The following is an 18,944-nucleotide window of genomic DNA, read 5'->3' on the forward strand; positions in this document are numbered from 1 at the left end:
GCTTGTGGCTGTGTGGGGGCCTAGCTCCCAAACCTCGTTTCTTGATGGATTGCAGAAGGGCACCAGCGTCGTTGAATTTCAGGGCAAAGTGCTCATAGGTGCCGTTCAAAGTAGAGGTGAAAAATGTTCCTCAGCCCTTTTTAAAGCAAGTCCACGTATGCAGATCAACAGAAAGATGGCCCGTGCCTGGCTTTTCAGTCCTGTTAAGTGACCTGTGCCTTCAAAGAGCATATCTGTGATTTTACAGCTGAAACCACTGCTTAGAACCCCATGCCTGGGCTCTGGTTTACTGAAGTGCTTGTACAACCCAGGTGTGGGGAGCTGACTTCTCCGGCATCCACCAGCCCCCGCCATTGTGCCGTGGCTCAGGGCCACCTAGACTGGAGCGCCAGCAGGGCCTGGCTGTGCCTGTGCTGCTACCTTCACGCCGCAGGAGTGGCTGCGGGGAAACCCCGGAAGCTTTGCCCTTGGGGAGCCAAAAGCCGACTGAACTCAGTCCCTTTGGTGCCCTTGGCCTGTTGCACCCCCTGGGACAGCCCGAAAAGTGGAGGCAGAGTTGGAGCTGGCGCTGACGCTGGAATTTCTGGAGAGGTTGGGACATTTGAGGCTGCAGTGTCAGGGGCTCTCTCATTTGTCTTCCTTCTACCTCCTGTTTCCTCGTGTCCAGGGCGCTGGACTGGAAGCTGTAGACCGGCTGAGAGGGAGTCTTCCCTGGCAGCTAGCTTAGGGGCAGCTGCCGCTGGCTTCCGCACCCAGAGGAGCACGAAGTGCCCTCAGCTTTCCCTGCACAGAGCCTCTCGGTGTCTCTGGGGTGCCTTAGCCTCGCTCCCCTTGAAAGGCTTTGCACCAGCTCAGAATGGGGGTGTCGTTTGATGGTGAGGGTGTGCGGTCCAGTAGCGTGCCTTATGACAAGTTGTGGATGCAGCAAACTGTAAGACAGCAGACATTCCCGGGTGCTTGGGGTGGTTTTATGAAGCCTCTCTACCTGCGGCCTTGGCCAGAACACCTGCTGGCCGCCCAGCACTGGGCCTACGGCGGAGGCCGCCTGGCAGAGCTGCTTGGTCTCCCTGTGCCAGGTCCCACCCTGCCGGCCTGTGCAGACCCTGCTCTGCCACCTGATTCTTGTCTCATCCAGCTCGTTCCACTTCTAGGCGCCCAGAGGAGATTGGGCAATTCCTTTCTCTGCAAGGTTTTCTGTAGGCAGCTTAGGGACCTTGTTTCAAGTGTAGTACAAAGTAACTAAGAGAATGTTGAGCACGCTACTTTGTTTCAAAAGGCCTGTGAAGGAGAACAGAAGGGCCCTGGTATGGGAAGAGCGGCAGGAGGAGGGCGGAGGAGTGGAGGTCCCTGAGCCTCGTCTTGAGGGACCCGGCCCGCGCGTGACTTCCCCACTTGTGACTCTGGAGGCTGCACTGGCAGTCTCTTGGGTCCCTTCATCTGTTGGCTCAGAAAAGCCTGAGCTGGTCACTTGCTGGGGAAGCCTTCCATGTCACCTGCGCTGTGGCTGGCTTTGTTCTCAGTCTGCTTCCAGTTCCTGTGGAGGTGCAAGCCATTGTGTTAAATGTAAAAAGATCCCCCCGGTGATGTTAAGGGCGCTGACGTCTGGAGTGGTCGTGAGAATTGGCACCACGGACCCGCCGCTCGCCCACTCAGCCTGGCCCTTTGGGGGTGGCTGCCGACGGCAGGCAGGTCCCTGGACGCGGGCACTTGGCCGGTTCTCTGCTCGCTGCTCTGCAGTGGCCGCCCAGGCTCCCTACAGGCTTTCAAGAAGTTAAGTTTCAATCAAGTTTAAGCTGCGGTGCTGCTTGTTCTTGTTCATCCCAACAATTATCTTAAGATCTCTCCTTTTAATTAACTCCATTTTCCAGTTGTTTTTGTCTGCGGGCTGGGTTGTGTGTTGATTGCCTGGCACTGTGCCCCCCTCAGGAGGCAGCGCTGCAGCCCTGCCCTCCAGGTAGGTAGAGGGCTGGTGGCCGGCCCAGCGCCCGCGGGCAGCAGCTGCAGCCCTGCCCTCCAGGTAGGTAGAGGGCTGGTGGCCGGCCCAGCGCCCGCGGGCAGCAGCTGCAGCCCTGCCCTCCAGGTAGGTAGAGGGCTGGTGGCCAGCCCAGCGCCCGCGGGCAGCAGCTGCAGCCCTGCCCTCCAGGTAGGTAGAGGGCTGGTGGCCGGCCCAGCGCCCGCGGGCAGCAGCTGCAGCCCTGCCCTCCAGGTAGGTAGAGGGCTGGTGGCCGGCCCAGCGCCCGCGGGCAGCAGCTGCAGCCCTGCCCTCCAGGTAGGTAGAGGGCTGGTGGCCGGCCCAGCGCCCGCGGGCAGCAGCTGCAGCCCTGCCCTCCAGGTAGGTAGAGGGCTGGTGGCCGGCCCAGCGCCCGCGGGCAGCAGCTGCAGCCCGGCCAGCCTCCGCCTGCCCTCCGGTGGCCGCTGTTCTTTCTCTTTTTCTTTTGGAAACTGCTTCCTTGGCAGCTTTCACTTCTGTAGGCGAGTCCCGAGCTAATATTTATCCTGCAAAGTATCTTAAAAATGCTGGAGGGCAAGTATTTGTGGAGAACTTGGTCAGTCTTTGAAAAAGAGTTATTGTTACATTGATAAACTGAGGCACTGTTTACAATCGGCAGATTGTGTTTGAACTTCCAACCTTGGGCTCAACAGTTAGTTTTTGTTGACAGGTGGACTTGTTTCTGCTCTTCTTGTAAAGAGGTCTTTATCCGTGTGGCATTTGTTTGTTCCTGGCTATTGTTCGGCATGAGCTGGGGGAGGGGAGAGATGGCCACTGAGCTGGTCTCGTACTAGACATTCGGGTGCTGCTCATTTCATGATGGGCAGGCTTTTCAGGAGTGGACTTTTGTACGCGGAGCCCTACCCTCTTATGAATCTCCCTTTAAAACTGGAGATACCCCCTTCCTGAGGGAAAACGGGCCTCACTCTGAAAGGAAACGGAATGTGAATAACAAGACGAATGTGGGGCAGGTCGGGGATGTCGTCTGTGTGGTCAGGAGAGTTCAGGTCTAAAGGAGAGCAGCACTGATAGTGAACTTACTCCTTTAAAAACAAAAAAAGTGCAAGCCTTTCCTGAGAACGCTCCTTTTTAGTAAGAGGAGCTCCTTCCCGGATCTTCTCCAGAGCCCGTCCCCTCTGGCTGGCAGCCCCCCTTGCCGACCGTGCCGGGTGGGGTGGGCTGGGGGCAGAGCTAGTGGCCTGGCCGGAAGTGCTCCCATGTTCGTTAGTACTTAGCAAGTGGTGAGGCCGGCAGGTGTGGGCGCCGGTGCCAGCAACGTCAGGGCCCTGCACGACGTCTCCAGGGACAGGCGCGGGGAGGACCAGGGAGGGAGGTCTGGAGGCACGTTCAGCTTGACCGGGGCCGAGGAAGTCCTGGTAAGCATGCTGGACCAGGCCGGGCTCCTGGGCACGTCCTGGGGTGGGGAGGGCGGCAGAGGGGACGAGGAGGGCTGCCCTGGGGGTGGGAAAGGTTATCGGACCCTGATCAAACAGGTCAGAGTGGCCCCTGCCTGAGCACCGGCACCCAGCAGCCCGCACCCAGTTCTGGGTGCCTGTGGAGTCGTGTTTGTGTTCTGCTGAGACCTTAGTCAGGGGCCCCGCACTTCCTCCTGGGTCACCTGACTCTGTTCTGCTGACTTCGCTGTTGCTCTGCTCGCTCTGCCTGCCTGCCTCCCTCCTGACGAATGCCCCGAGCTGGGCTGTGGTCGTGGTCGCGGTGGGGCCGGGAGGCCGTGTGTGCCATGTCTTCCTGCTGTCCCTTGGTGGTTGGCAGAATCGTTTTGGAGATGTACTGGGTTCCTGAGGGGAAAACCCCACTTGCCTGCTAACATGACTTTCCAGGTCATTTTCTAGATATGTCCCTCGTGTTGCATTTATTTACTTTTTATCATGGTGAAATAAACCTAACATAAAATTTCCCATTTTAACCATTTCTGAGGGCACACTGCAGTGGCATTAAACACATTCACACTATTGTGCAATTATCACCATTATCTCCCCAAACGGAAACTCTGTTCCCCTTGCCTTTGGGTTTTTTTTGTTTATTTGTTTTTGTTTTTTTAAGGAGGGCACAGCTCACAGTGGCCCGCGCGGGGATCAAACCGGCAACCTTGGTGCTGCCAGCACCACGCTCTGACCACCTGAGCTGACCGGCCACCCCTTCCCTTTGTTTTCAAGCATCTGAAAACTGATCATAACTGGTTGGCACTGTGTGTTCATGTTTTGTGCCAGTTGCCCAGACGGTGAAAGCACGTGCTTTCCGGTGTCAGGACTGTGGGAACGTGAGCCCCCGTGCGTGCCCACCTGAGATGCCAAGGTGTGTGCAGGGCGGAGTGTGGCTGATTCTTGGATGGAAAGTGCAGTGACTTCCAAGTCAATTGCCATTTGTTTCCAGTGGAAGTAAAATCTAACCTATTTTAATGCCATTCCTTTTAGCACATGGGTGTCTGTAATAGCACATTCGGGTCACACTGTCATGTCACGTGTTTGTAGGTTACTGTGCATGTGTGTGTTTGAGAACTGCTGGGCCAGAGTAACTTGGTTTTAATTACTTTCGTAGGTTTTAGAGACTTGTGCTTCGCGTCATGAACTTTTGTCCAGCTTAATGGCAAGGTGTCACTCTTGGGGGGAAGTCAGTGGTCACTCTGAGTGTGTGTGGTCATCCGCGGCTTCCTGATCACGTCCACATCCAGCCGTTGACTTGCAGTGGCGGTCGGCCCTCAGGTGAGCAGCTGGAGGCCGCTTGCTGGCTCCTGGAATGGTGGCCTCCCTGGGCTGGCTGTGTGTGGATCTGCACCGTCTGGTGTGGGGGGTCGTTTTGTAGAGAGCGGCGTGTGCTCTTCTGACATGTTGGAACTGTCGAACCCTTCCGGAGCTCACGTGGATTACAGGTGCCGGGGAATTCTGGCTCCTTCCCTGGCTCGGGCTCATTTTCCCTGGCTGGTGCTGTGTTCTCAGCGCTGGCTGGAAGCAGCATGCTTCTGCTGGCTCTCAGCCGGGAATCTGATCCTGGAGGCCAGTGCTTACGCCTGGGGCATCAGCACCCATGGATTAATGAGTTGGAAAGGCGCCTGTTGGTGTTTTCAGCTGAGAAACCCAAGTGAGGCTTTTGGCCTTGGGAGTCCACGTCACCGGCCGAGTAGGGCGTCTTAACTGCACACGATGCTGACCTTGCTGTGCGGCTTCTGTCTGTCTTGTCTCTGGGCCCGGAGGAAGAGAAAAGTGTGGTTACTCCTCTTCCTCCTGGATGGGCTCTGTGTCTGGCAGTTGAGGCCGACCGTGAGTTACCCCTGTGTGCCGAGCACTGTGGGAGAGTCCGGGGTGGACAGAGAGAGTGGCGGGGCAGCCGAGGGCGGCCGTTTGGCTTCAGTCCAGTGGGGAGAAGGCTAAATAAAGCAGAGTGAAATCTGAGCTACAGGAGGGGCGGTAGGCACCGGTGAATGGAAACTCCTTCACTGCCATGGAGCCGGAGTAGACACCCAGTGAAGCACCACACAGTGGGGGGGGGGGCGCGGGGAGAGAAGGGGTCGGAGGGGTGAACAGAACACAGAACCTGGGGAGCGTTGTAGTCACTGCCGCGTGAATGCTGAGGTCGGATTGGGGAAGGCTTCTTTGATGGTTCTCGGTTACCAGCCTCGAGTCTGTCCCAACTAAGTGGATCGGCCAGTAGCCCAGTGAAGGCACAGGTGGCTCTCAGACCTGCCATCCCCACCCCCACCCCGCATTCACCGCTCTCAGTGGCTGCCTGGCTGGGAAAGCCTCTGTGGGCACTGTCTAGGCTGATGAGGTTCAATCTCCTTATGGGAAAACCCTCCTGAGTGTCATACCACATACCAAGGACTTATGTGATGTTGGGGTCACCCGAAAATCTATTTTTAAAGGTAATTTACTATTTAACTAAAAACAAATGTTAGGTCATATAGAAGCAGAAAATATAATTACAGATCACCCAGCGATAACACTGTTTTCTCTGCGTCCATACTTAAAAAGCAACGCAAAACTTAATATCATAACATGTGCCTGATTTATAACCTGCTTTTTGCACTTAATACCAGGTATATTTCCACGTCCACACTGCATGGTTTCACGTGTGGATTTGCCGCACTTTATTCAACAGGTATCCTTAGGATTCTCCAGGTCCCTGAGTGGTACTTTCCAGAAATCAGCTCACTGATACAGAGCATCCCTGTGTCTTTGTTTTCTTCCAGAAGGTTCCAGAGAGTGGAACTGCAGGATGAAAGGTGCCACGTGGGGTATATTTGGTCTCATCCACACGTCCTGCCCCTGCTCCCAAAACCCTTGGAATGTCCTAAGTGTAGAGAGTGATAGAGGTGTCTTTTGTTACGCTAATGAGGTGATGTTTGGAAAGCACCCAAAGGTGGGGCTGGTTGCCAGGGGAACCACCCTTGTGGTTGGAGGGTTGGAAGTTTAGTCCTCTTCTCCCCCCAGCTCCAGTGAGGGGAGAGGGGCTGGAGAAGTTCAGTTGCTGATGGCCCACGACTCGCCTCCATGACAACCCAGGAGAGCAGCTCCTTGGTCCTTGGAACCAGACCGCTTCCATGTCCCTGTGCCACCGTGTGGGTCCCCGAGCTCCTCGAGCACAGAGGCTCCTTTGTTAGGGACCTCGTCCTGTGTATCTCCATCTGGCTGCTGATTTGTGTCCTTTAATATCCCTCGTAATAAATCAGAATCTACTGAGAAAATGGGTTTTCCTGCATCTGTGAGCTGTTCTAGCAAATGGCTTGAGCCTGGGGAGGGGGTCCTAAGAACCTCTCTGCTCCACAGCCAGTGGGTCAGAGGCACAGGTGGGACGCTGGGCTTGCAGGTGGCCTCTGAAGTGGAGAGGGGCCTTGCGGCTGGGCCTTTTACCTCTGGAACCTGATTATCTCCGGGATGGCTGTGTCACAATTGAGTTGACTTCTTGGCTATCCTGCTCGTGTCCGAGAGGGGAAGCCTCCACACACGATGGGATTGGGCCTGGGAACCCCTTTTTAACAGGGAATGCACATTTTCAGGCCTTTGCTACATGCTGAAAGAATCCCAGTTTTTAGGAAGTCAGTTTTGACAGCATGAGGACTGTCACAATTCAGTTCATGGAATGATAATAATCCTTATTGAACACTGAAGTCACTTCAGTACCAAACTCCGTGTCTTCTCAGAAAATCGGGGGACCTGCTGGTTAAGGGCTTACTCCTCTCTGTAGAGGTGGAGGACAGATTGTGTGGTTTATGGTCTCACAGCTCCCCACACGCTTCTGGAAGAGTTGTCTTGTCCTGCTCCCAGCCGCTTACCTGAGGTGACAGGAAGGGGGGCCTGAGGAGGACCACGGCTCCTCCATGGGGACTGTCCTGGGACCGCTGTTTCCTTGTGGTGAAACTTCCTGTGAGTGACGGAAGGGGTCCGTGGGACAGGAGGGGCCTCGGAAGCATGCACAGACTTCACCGGCCGCTGCCCTGGGGCCTGAGACCCCGTTGTTGTGCTCAGCGAGGCCGCGCTGCACATACGACTCATCCCACCTCTGCATGGCTGACCTGCCACCTGAGCTTCAGGTGTGTGAGGAGCTGAATGAACGCTGGCTTCTGTTGTTGTTTTTGTGGTCTTAGAAAGTAAGAATAAACTTAACCCCAGGCCAAAGCCACATGTAAGTTCTCTTCGTTCACCAAAAAATTATATATATTTTTAAACTTTATTTTAAGTGTGTTTTTCCAGAACCCCTCAGCTCCAAGTCAAGTAGTTGTTTCTATCTAGTTGTGGAGGGTGCAGCTCACAGTGGCCCTTGTGGGGATCGAACCGGCAACCTTGTTGTTAAGAGCACCGCGCTCTAACCAACTGAGCTAACCGGCCGCCCCTCACCAAAATTTTTTTAAAAACAGTTTTAATTTTGTCGTTTCTCAAATATAGTTCATATTTCCCCTCTTTAAAAACATTGGTGTTTTGTTTACCTGACACGTGACCATAATTCGGACAATTCCATCTTGTTAGTCAGTAGTTTCCAGTTTTTCTTTTGCTCTGTATCCTTTTTTGCTTTAGGATAAATTCAGAATCTGGAACGTGCTTCGCTTTGATTTTACACGTAAATACATCGAAAGGTGTCATTACGTCTTGGCAGTCTTGAGTGGCATTCCTTAAGCATTCCCCTGTCTTTCTTGATTGTATTTAAATAGCGTAGCATGAGAAATTTTTATTTTTTAGTGCGATTTGGTTGTGATGAGTATCTTTAGGCAGCTTACGACCTGCCTCTCTCTCTCCCATATCATGGGTGACAGACTGCATTTATTGGTACCTGGCACCTGGCCTTGCGCCTAGATGGGGTAATGAGACGTTCCGAGAAGCGCTAGTTTAGCCTGGAACGTGGGCAGTGGTCGCTCCTTTGGCTTTCCAGGTCTATCCTGAAGCCGAGTTCCCCCGGCGGCCGGCGTTCTGGAGCTGCGCACTGTGCAGTGTACATGCGTGCTGCTGGTTTCCATGGCAGCCCCAGCTTCGTTCGGCCTCGAGTGGCTGCAGCTAGCAATCAGCGCTGGAACATTTAGATGGAGGGGAGGAAAAAAATAAGCCTCATTGCTTTTTAATTAAAAAACAAAACCGCCTTTCTGCTCAGCTGATTATGCGAATCAAGGAAAACCACACAAAGGTCAGAGGTAAAAAGTGAAGTGAGCAAGTTTTTCTGTGTTTGAACAGAATGCAGGTAGCAGAGGATATTTCCTTCGGGGGCAGTTTGTCCTGTTTCAGCGTCATTTCCTCCTAAATGAGCTCCTGTTAGGTGCTTTCTGAGTGTTGGTTCCCTGCTGTTCTCCTTCCTATTTTGGTAACTGTTTTAGGAGAAGATGAAGGAGGACTCTGTTTAAAAAGGAGCGTGACTTCAGTCCAAATGCCTTGCCCCCTACATTATAGGAAGTACTTTCTACGATCCAATGTTAAAAATATTTACTGTTGTACCAACTGTCACTGGAGTTTGCCGATTTAGCCTCAATATACCACTACTTATTTTGATCTGGCATCCTGCTTTTTAGCCGGTGCAGAGTGTCGGCAGGAAGAGGGCAGGTGTTGGTCTGGCATGCGACACTGTCTGTCGGTGTTGCTGTCTGTGCGGGACAGTGCTGGGGGCTGTGGGCTCACATACAGCCCCAGCATTTCCTGCGGGGAAGCTGCGAGAGGGTGCTGTCTGGTGGAGAGGAGCCGGGCCTTCCCCCGCCTCCTTCGGGAGTGGTCTGGCTGTCTGCTCCCAGGTAATTCACCCCACTGCCCGCTGTATGTTACCATTCTAAGAGATGAAGTTCTCAGAGGTCTGGGCAGGTCTGCGACCGTGGGAACCTGCAGCCGAGCCCTGCCCTGGTGGCCCAAGGGATTCCTGGTTAGGTCCCGTGGCTGTGTTGGCAATTCGGGTGTTTTCCTTTGCAGACGGAAAGGTGGCTTCTGGAATTGGCTGAGCTAGCCAAGACAGACTAAGCCCTGTGAGTGGGTAGCGTTCATCTTGTACTTGGCCGGTTGCCTCAGCAACTGGAAGGGCGGTTTCCCCGGACGCCTCTTGGTACTGCTCCGGGGGCGGTGCTCCCCATGCGCCTCCTGCCCAGTGGGCACAGCTGGTGCAGTGTGCTGGGCACAGCCCGAGCGGGCACCCCGTGTGTCCTGCCAGGTGGGCCCTTATGGGGCCTCCAGCTGAGTGAGCGCAGCGCTGGAGATGACTTCACCCGACCTTCTAGATGCATCCCATCATGCTCTGCCTGCCCTGGGGGTCATGGTCTTGCAGGGCCGGGGAGGACAAGTACAGCCAGGGCGGCCTGTGGTGGGGCAGTGGGAAGCAAAGGTGGTCCTCCCCTGCTGTGGGGGTGAGGGGACCGGAAGCCCCTGGGCTGGCGGGAGGGCTTGGGGATCTCCGATCCACCACGGAGAAAACCGGCCCCTCCCAGGTCTCCCAGCTGCCAGGCCAAGTTCACTGGGTTGTGCTGGTGTCAGGCCCCAGGCAGCGAGACCCCAGCAGGCAGGCAGGCAGCTGATGGTTTGGAGCAAAGCATCTGGAAGCCGGGCTGGGCAGTGTTTCGTGCCGCAGGAGCCCAGGTCACACCCTGAGAGCCACTGGACTTCAGACTCAGTTTCTATTAAGTGCAGTAATTCCTGAAAAATTCCACATGGGTGTGAAATTGTGAGCTGCTGGAGGGTGTGGTGACTTTAAAAGTGTTCTTAAGTAGTGTGAAATCTCCACTGTTCACTAGTATTGACACTCTGGTTTCTGCCTCCTCAGAAGAAGAGGGCAAAGGGATTTTCTCGGAGCTCTGTGATTGCCTTGCTCCTCTCAGCGGGAGGGAGCTGTAAAAGCTGGCCTTCCGTTTTGAATGCAGTGATTATGGGTTAGCGCCGTCCTCTTCTTCACCACTCCTGCAGTCGTTTGTTTAAAGCCATCTGGGCGCCTGCACCAGCACGCCTGGTGGTCCGAGCACCTCTGGCCCTTGGCGCGTGGTCAGCGAGTGGAGTGGACAGGACGGGCAGCTGCTGTGTGCCCCTGTGGGAAGCACCTCCTCCCTTTGCCAGGGTGAGAAAAAGGTAGAGACACTGGTGTTGGGTGATGGGGCCTGAAAGAAAGTACAGAGCCTGGTCACCTTGGAGAACACCAGGCTCCCTGGGTCTTGAGAACCCGGCTCTGAGTTTCTCTGGTGGACGGGGGAGTAACGAGGACGGGAGCAGAGGCAGGAACGGTGGGTGTGGGGCGCCTGCTATGAGTGCTGTGACCAGGGCCTCTTACGGGAGCCGGCAGCCTGGCTCTGGACGAGGCCCCGTGTAGGAGGGCCAAGGAGGAGACTCCCCACCCCACCAGAGGTCTTTCCAGGGGTCGGGCCAGGGCGCAGGGCTGGTGCGTAGTGAACAGGAGAGAAGTCAGGAGAAGGAGCCGCTCCTGCTTGTTACCCTGATAGGAATCCAGGGAGAGATACTTGAATTAGGCTGATGTGTTACAGCGTAGCAGTACTTTCATTCCCTCAGCCCCCCGGGCCCCTTTCCTTGCCTCCTGATTCAGTGTGTTAGTGCTCAGAGTAGTTGATACACACGTGCTCTCTCACACTCGTGCACACTTTCACGGGCACGGCCCTCCCCCACCCCCCCAACACCAAGTTCGCAGCAAACTGATCAAAAGGCGTGCAAATGAAGAGGACGGCGGTCTGACAGATGCCCTGTTTGCTTTCTGAAGTGTCCTTGACAGTGTCTTGTGACACAGAACACACAAAGGCTGGGGTATTAAAGACCTGAGTCAGCGTGGCGCTCTGGGTCCTTTTATCTAGAGCAGCGGCACCCGGCCGGACGGGGACGCTTGAGGAAAAAGGGCAGCAGGTTCACAGCCACGCCAGGGGAGCCCTTGCAGTCAGGACTCAGACGTGGAACCAGCACACGTGTCGCTGTCTGCAGGGAGTGGAGCGAGTTGCAGGGCAGCCTCCCCGCCTGCCCACGGGTCTGGCTCCTGGACCGGGTTGGAGCCCAGGAACATGCGTTTCTAAACGTTCCCATGGCTGTCCTGCTTCAGACTGGTTCACACCCAGGCCATTTGGCTGCCATAGCAGAATGCCACCGACTTACAAACAGCAGGCATTACTTCTCACACTTCTGGAGGCCAGCAAGTCCAAGATCAAGGGGCCGGCAGATTCACCAGTTTTCAGTCTTGGGAGGTCTCCTTGCTGTGTCCTCACATGGCAGAAGGAGCCAGAAAGCTCTGGGGTCTCTTTCATAAGGGCACTAATCCCATTCGCGAGGGCCCCCCAATGGCCTAATCACCCCAAGGGCCCCAGCTCCTGATACCATCACATTGGGGGGTAAGATTCAACATGAATTTCGGGGACCCTCAGACCACAGCAAACTAACCCTCACGGATGTTGAGCTGGGCTTTTGGGGGACACCACAAAGTCACACACCTAACTCCATTTATTTTGTATTTCCTTAGCTCTCGTGTCCTAGACTAGGAGCACGTTGAGTGATTAGAGGAAACCAGCCTGCGTTTCTGCAGGTGACACACACAATGCCTGGAGGCGGGTGGATTCATGACTCGATAATTTCAGGCGTGAGACGTACGTCACGTTCAAGTATGACAGCCTCTCAATTGCTTTCTGTCGGATGTTTTGTATCTTGTTTTTTTAATATAAGAACACAACTTTTTTTAAATTAATAAACCTTAATGTTTAGAATAGCTTTAGCTTCCCAGCAACATTGAGACGATACAGAGAGTTCCCATATGCTCCCCCACCCCAAAGCGCCTCCCCCATTATCAACACGCCCCACCGGAGTCTTACGTGAGCTACAATCGATGAGCTTCACCGACATCATAACCACCCCAGGTCCAGGGTCTACATCAGGCTTCACTCTTGGTGTTGGACATTCTGGGGGTTTGGACACGTGTATGATGACGTGCACCCACCATTAGAATTTCATGCCAGAGGACTTTCTCTGCCCTGGAAACCCTCTGTGCTCCAGCTGTTTCGCTCCCCCCCAGCCCCTCCTGGCAGTGACCGAGCTCGTTACTGTGTCCGTAGTGTCGCCTGTTCCGGAATGGGTACCGTTGGAATCCTACACTGTGTGGCCTTCTCACGCGGGCTGCTTGCACTGTCATGTGCATTTCAGGTTCCTCCACGTGTGTCGTTTCATGGCCTGACAGCGCATTTCTTTTTAGTGCTGAATACTATTCCAGTGTGTGGACGGATGGACCACAGTTTATCCACTCACCTCCTGAAGGACATCTTGACGGCTTCCAGTTTTCTCAGTTATGAGTAAAGCTGCTTAAGCGTCCATGTGCAGGTTTTGTGTGACCATACGTTTCCACTCCTTTGGGTAAACATCAAGGAGCACGACTGCTGATCGTATGGTGAGACCACGTTTAGTTTTGCAAGGACCCGCCAAGCTGCCTTCCAAGGTGGCGGCACCACGTGCGTTCCCACCAGCAGTGAATGGGGGTTCCTGGGGCTCCACGTCCTGCAAGCACTTGGTGGTGTCGGTGTTCAGATTTTGGCCGTTCTACCAGGAGGGTCGTGGCTCATTGTTGTAATTTGTATTTCCCTTCACATCATTTCATATGCTGTCTACCATCCATCTGTTTATCTGTGGTGAAGTGTCCAAGTTTTTTGCCCATTTTTAAATCGAGCTGTTTATTTTCTTATTGTTTTAAGTTTTATTTCGGAGAACAGTCCTTTATCAGGTGTGTCTTTTTCACATATTTCTCCCAGTGTGTGGCTCATCCTGTCGTTCTCTTGACACATGATTTTAGGTGGGTCAGCAGTGGAATGTCTGACGTGATTTCAGGAAATAACCTTGTAAACATTTGCCTGAATGCTATTTTCATTCTTATCAAGGGTACTTTGAACTTGCTTGATTCTCTGTTCCGCCTTTTTACAGTCTTGGTCCAGAGGCTGACCTTGTGTATCACCTGGTGCCCTGGCTTGTGTGTCATCTGCCACGGTCACGTGAGAGCAGCATGTCGCTGGTAATGGAGAGGTCTGTGCTAGTAAATGGTAGAGAGGGTTAGCAGTGAATATTAGCAGCTAATAGTTGATGATGTTTTAGAAAAATGTTAGTGGTTGTAGTGGATTTTTCGAGGGTGGGGGTGCCTGCTTGAAACGGTAGGGGTGCAAAATAAAATCAACCTCCGTTGCCACAAACCAGACCCTGTAAGCATTTCCCACACGTCGGCGGTGCCCGGACCCCGCTGGCATGCATGTGGGTGTACACGCGGCGGGGGGCGCAGCCCATGCATACGTCAGAATGCCGCCCGCCACCTTCCAGGAGGCACTGGTCGCTGAGTGTTGTCATTGGGTTATCATCGAGCATTGGGACTCAGGTAGAATCTCAGATTTGCCCTGAAGCTTGGGGCGCATGGCGCGCAGGACTCTGCAGTCACCTCTTTGATGACATTCCATTCACAGCCTGCTTTTCCACACAGCGAATTGTAGGAAGTCACGTGTTTTGGCATCTGTTACCCGGAAATTAGAAACAGGACAATAGAGGAAGTTGTTGATTGGAACAATTGTCGTTTCACTTGTCTAAGAGCATCTGCAAATCGTAAGCAAATTGTTGTCACTGAGTTGTCACTTGTCAGTCGCTGGGGCAGGCTGCAGAGGGAAGCCCCTGCCCTGCGGAAGCCTGTCCTAAAAGTTTCCCTGGTCTTTTGACCAGAAGATACTGGAATAGGTCACAACTTCAACTTCTGCACACTTTTCAACACCAGCTCGAGAGGAGGCTCTCGGGAATACAACATGGCCTGAGCTTCCAGGAGAAGCAGTCTGATCTGTCTTAAGTTGCTTCAGTGTGTGGTCGTGCTTGAGCTCGGGCATTTTAAATGTGGCACTTTAGAAGAAAACATTTTAATGTTTTCAGATATTACGGTTAATGCTCCAGCTTTTATGTAACATGATTTCCTTACAGAAAACAATTTGCATGCTATAATAAGATTACTTCCTGGATATCATTTTATGGGCAGTAAACTTGGTTTTACGGTGTCCGATTGTTCCTCTAAATGTGATGACGTGGACTGCACCCAGGCCCTTGGCTAGGCCCCACCCCTGGGTGCTGCCTCCTTTCCTTCTCAAAGCCTCTGCCCCTCCGTCCTCCTTTTCCCTCCCCTCCTTCTCCCTTCTCTTCCCAAGTGGGAAGGGGACATAGAAATAGAGAAAGTGGGGGGGGGGCTATGAAGGGAAGGATTTCAAACTCTTTTTCAGAGTCTTTGTGCCCAGGAAAGGTGTAGCCATGGGTCGTCGTGTGTCTCTGAACAAATATTGTGGCTTAGTTTAAATTCAGACTGAGAGGGGGATCCCGAGATCAGGCTCGGATGAGGTGAATGATCCAGTTCCAAACAGTGTACCTCTGGGCCATGGGACGTAATTCTCCGTGAAGCTCGATGAGGGACTAGTCATATTTTGGTAATGGTTAGTAGAGTTGGTGTTATATTGATTATAGTCTTTTATCCATTCTCAGACAATTAGGAGTTAGGTTATCAAATTAAATTAGAAAGATCAGTAGCCTTAACTGGGTGGGAAGGGACACATGGGGACTTTCCAGGGTATTAGAAATGCTGTCTTAATATACATTTGTGAAAACTGATTGAATGACATGTTCTCACTGCATGTAAATTATATCTGAGTAAGTAAACACTTACTAACCTTCATGTTGGAAGATACAAGGGAAGAGATCATCTCGTCCACAATGGCACCGAAAAGATAAAATAATTCGGGAGAAGCTTAAGAAATGAGCAAAACCTGTAGAAGGACTTTGACAGTCACCGGGAGGGCACTGGGTGGGGTCCGACACGTGGAGAGATGGCCCCCCAGGACAGGGTGACCCCACAGCCCACAGCCCATGGCAGTTCCCGCTCAGCTGATTTATAAAGTCAGTGGAATCTCAGTAAAAAGATCAACAAAGCTTTTCACCCCCCATCCTGGAGCTAGTCAAGCTCTTAAAGTTTATGTCCTCATAAAAGTTCTTACAAATGAACACGCAAGAAGAAGTCGGAAAGGCTGGGAAAGGGAGCTGTGGGAGGGCCTGCTGGGCAGAGATGCCAACACACTGACCGCCTTTTTCCTCCCGGCGGGCTGGTGTGGGACCTGGGCGGACAGCACACTAGCAGAACAACAGGAAGTTGGGAAACAGACCCAAGGACACATGGAAGTTTGCTGTATGATGGTGGAGAATCTCACAGTGCTGGGGATGGACTTACAAAGAAATCACACCGAGAGCGGGCTGGCCAAGGGGAAAAGAGGGCAGTGGCTCCTGGCCTCACGCCACACACGAGAGTCGGAAATGTATCCACTAGAGTTTCGCTGGGAATGAAGGGCCAGCGTGAACGTCCTGCAGCCCGTGTGCATGGCCCAACCGGCATCCGTATGGACCGTACTTCTGTTCTCAAACGTCAGAACTGGTCCGTTTCCGCTGGGATGTGGACCCAGGACCTAGCGTTCGGCTGTGGCTTTCTAACAGAAATGTCTGCGCTGGCTCTCCTGGCACTGACCTTCACTGCTCCAGCTCCCTTTTCAGGATGGCCAGTGCCTGGGCCAGAGGACTGTGGCCTTCTCTTCTCTTCTTCCCAGCACCCATACTCACTCCTCTACGGTGCTATGACCCTTATTTCTAAGTGTCTGATGCTTAAGCTAGGTTTTTTAATGGTTTTGTGGCACCCCTAAAATGTGTATGAAATCCCCAGGGCTTTGCAGAAAAGGAGCGTGTCGTCACAATGGCTTTGCCAGATGGTGCCTGCTGGCGAGCAGGGGGGTGTGATGTGCCAGGTGCCCACCTATCTGTCAGTATTTAAAAGTGCTGTTCGGAAAGTTGCCTCAGCGCTTTCAAACAGCTCAGCTTGCTCTTGGGAATCTGCTACCTTGTGTGGTGTTCCCACCCTAGCTTGCGAGTACTATAGGAATAAGTGGTAAACTTGGAACCCACTCACGGCCGCGTAAAACCCGCGTGAGCGGAGATGCTAACGTCATCTGTCGTTTCCATCAATATAGATGACAGTGGAGTCCCCGTGTAAAACCTGCCCCCTGTGCCACTGCCTTTGCACTGCTTGACGGAGGGAAGCCAGCTGTGTTAATGCCTAGACTTCTTGACTAACAGGTAAACCCCACACTCCACTCCTGCCATTTCATGACAACTGGGGCAGGCCCGACTCTGGTGTCAGCATTCATTCGTTCATTCATTCAGTCACCTTCCTGGGCTCCTGCCGTGGGAGAACTCCTGCCGTGTTCTCACACCTCAGTGGGGGTGTGAGAACAGAAGACGGCTGGGGGATGGGGTCTCCCCTGGAGCTTCCCCCGGCCTGGGCAGGGCTGTGTGACCCGAGGACAGGGGCTGTGAGAGCCTTTGACAAGGGGGAGTCGTTCCAACAGGGAGGGCTCGGCCTTGAGAAGCGTCTTCCGGGACTCAGTGTGGTTGCAGTGAAGGTGGGAGAGGCAACGGGCAGGGAAGAACTTAGTGATGGATTGCAGGCCTCCTGCTCTCAAGGGTGAGTCCTGCTCTCTGCCACCCAGAAACAGCGTCAGGACAGGAACGAGCCCTCAGACTGAGTCCCCAGCACACCACAGCCCTGTCGCAGCCCCTGGCAGACGCCCCTCTTTGAGAGGACCGTGTGTGTGTGTGTCTGGACGCAGCGTCCTGGGCCATCAGCTGACTCGGGAGGACTCTCCGTATGCAGCAGACCCTGCTCGCCGGTGAGGTGGCTGTGACCACCTGCTCGGTAGCTGCCCCCGCCCCCCGACCGTGCGGGAGGCAACATGATCAGAGACTCCTGCTCCTCGAGAAGGCCACTGCTCGTCTCCTTCCTCTTCACCTTGTCTTTTGAGAGCCAATCTTGGAGCATTTTCAGATGTTTGATAGGGAACCCCACACACTGAAGCGTCACTGTCTGTTTTGGAGGGGGTCTGATAGTTCTGTCAACATGTGGCTTCCCTCCCTACGTGTCCAGTTCTGTACTCGCCTCGGCTTTTCCAGGAAAGACAGTGAAGTCCTGCTCACGGCTCGGGCTGACTGCTCAGACCTGCCACTGGATGGAACCGAGCCCGAGTCTGAGTGACGCGGGCGGCCATGCTGCTGTGGGGGCCTTCTCAGCGGTTCTCACTCTTTGGAAATAAGCCACCAAAAATGCCACTATGTGGACCCCTTTTCCTCTTACAAACCCGGCCTTGGAGACCACCTCCTCATTCTCGGGGAGCGTGTGGCTTGAGCTCATCTGCACTTTCCTGTTCTGCTTTGAGCAAAGACTGAGTAGAACAAAGTGCTAGTGAAGTTAGTTTGCAGCGTCTGGTCTAGTTGATTCAAAGTGTAATAGTCGAGGGTTTTAGCGTTTTTAAAGAAAACTTCTTTCTCGTTAACAGTAACCTAGAACAGCTTCCCAGTTTTGTCACAGTGACGTTTGGGCTGGGTCATCCTCTGCTGAGCGGCGTCCTGTGCACTTAGGACGCTGAGCACTGTCCCTGGCCTCCACTCGCGGGGTGCAGTAGCACCCCCACCCGAGAGTGACAACCAAAGGTCCCCAGACATTGCCCTGTGTCCCGGGGGTGCAGAACTGCCCCTGGAGGGGAACCATCGCCTGGCACAACGCGAGCATACTTACTACAGAATGTTATTGCCTAGTGCTTCGCTGCTGCCGAAACGACGGCTTTATTATTTCAGGCCTGAGTCTCAGATGGGTACAGCGGCGGGTCGGGCGGTGGGAGAGAACTGCAGCGGCCGGTGGTTATAATTAAGTCATTAGAATTCCTTAGAAAACTAATTACTAGCGTTCCTGCCAAAAGCCAACTTAGGCTTTTAAAAACCTATCTGGATATATTTTCTTCCCATAAAAATGGTCCATCTTGTCTGGTGACAAGAGGCATTTCAAATCGTTGACCCAGTTTTGGTGTGAGATTGACAGAAAGGCAGGTGGTGTTGTGCTGTCCCAGGATAGGAATCACCTTGAAGGGTGAGGATGGAGTAGGCCGGTTACTTAGTGTGTGTTAGAAATAGTTTCACAGTAACGTTTTTAAAAAGATTGTAGGAGGGTGACTGTTCGGAAACACTGGTTTAAACTGAGATAGTAATTATATGGTAAAGGACATGGGAAGTTTGACAGGAATCCCAAGTAAGGGCCATCGTGGGGACTGGTGGGAACATTGGGGGGATTTTCCAAACACCCAGGTCGGACTGCTTGGACCTGTGATTCCCAAGGAAGTGTCACCGTAAGAGAGGAACCCCAGGTGGGGAGCAGGTGCCCCGAGCGCAGAGCAGCTCTAGCTTTACCCCCAGCAGCCAAGCTGGGGTCCTGCCATCACCTCCAGGGATCCCCAAGTGGACTGAGTGAAGGCCGTCTCTGGTTCCTTCTGGGGAGAAGGAGCTGATTAAGGTCATCTTGGGTTGAGTGAATATTAATTAGAAGTAGTTTCTTTTTAAACCAGTTGAACATTTTTGGTAAAGACCCACTTTAGTGGTCTTAGGACGCAAACACCATTTTGTGTGACTTCACG

At 53.4% G+C, this 18,944-nt stretch overlaps 1 protein-coding gene across 1 annotated transcript in view; it reads left to right on the forward strand.

Annotated features, from left to right (window-relative positions):
* The first annotated feature begins 1,396 nt into the window (after positions 1 to 1,396).
* SLC45A4 (solute carrier family 45 member 4) overlaps positions 1,397 to 18,944 on the forward strand; it is a 52,181-nt gene continuing 34,633 nt past the window's right edge. The window contains exons 1-2 of the mRNA XM_081071078.1: positions 1,397 to 1,770; positions 16,455 to 16,560. The gene's annotated coding sequence lies outside the window, so the exon portion shown is untranslated. The remainder of the gene's footprint in view (positions 1,771 to 16,454; positions 16,561 to 18,944) is intronic.

Source organism: Rhinolophus hipposideros (assembly GCF_964194185.1).
Source record: "Rhinolophus hipposideros genome assembly, chromosome: 13".
Taxonomy (NCBI): domain Eukaryota; kingdom Metazoa; phylum Chordata; class Mammalia; order Chiroptera; family Rhinolophidae; genus Rhinolophus; species Rhinolophus hipposideros.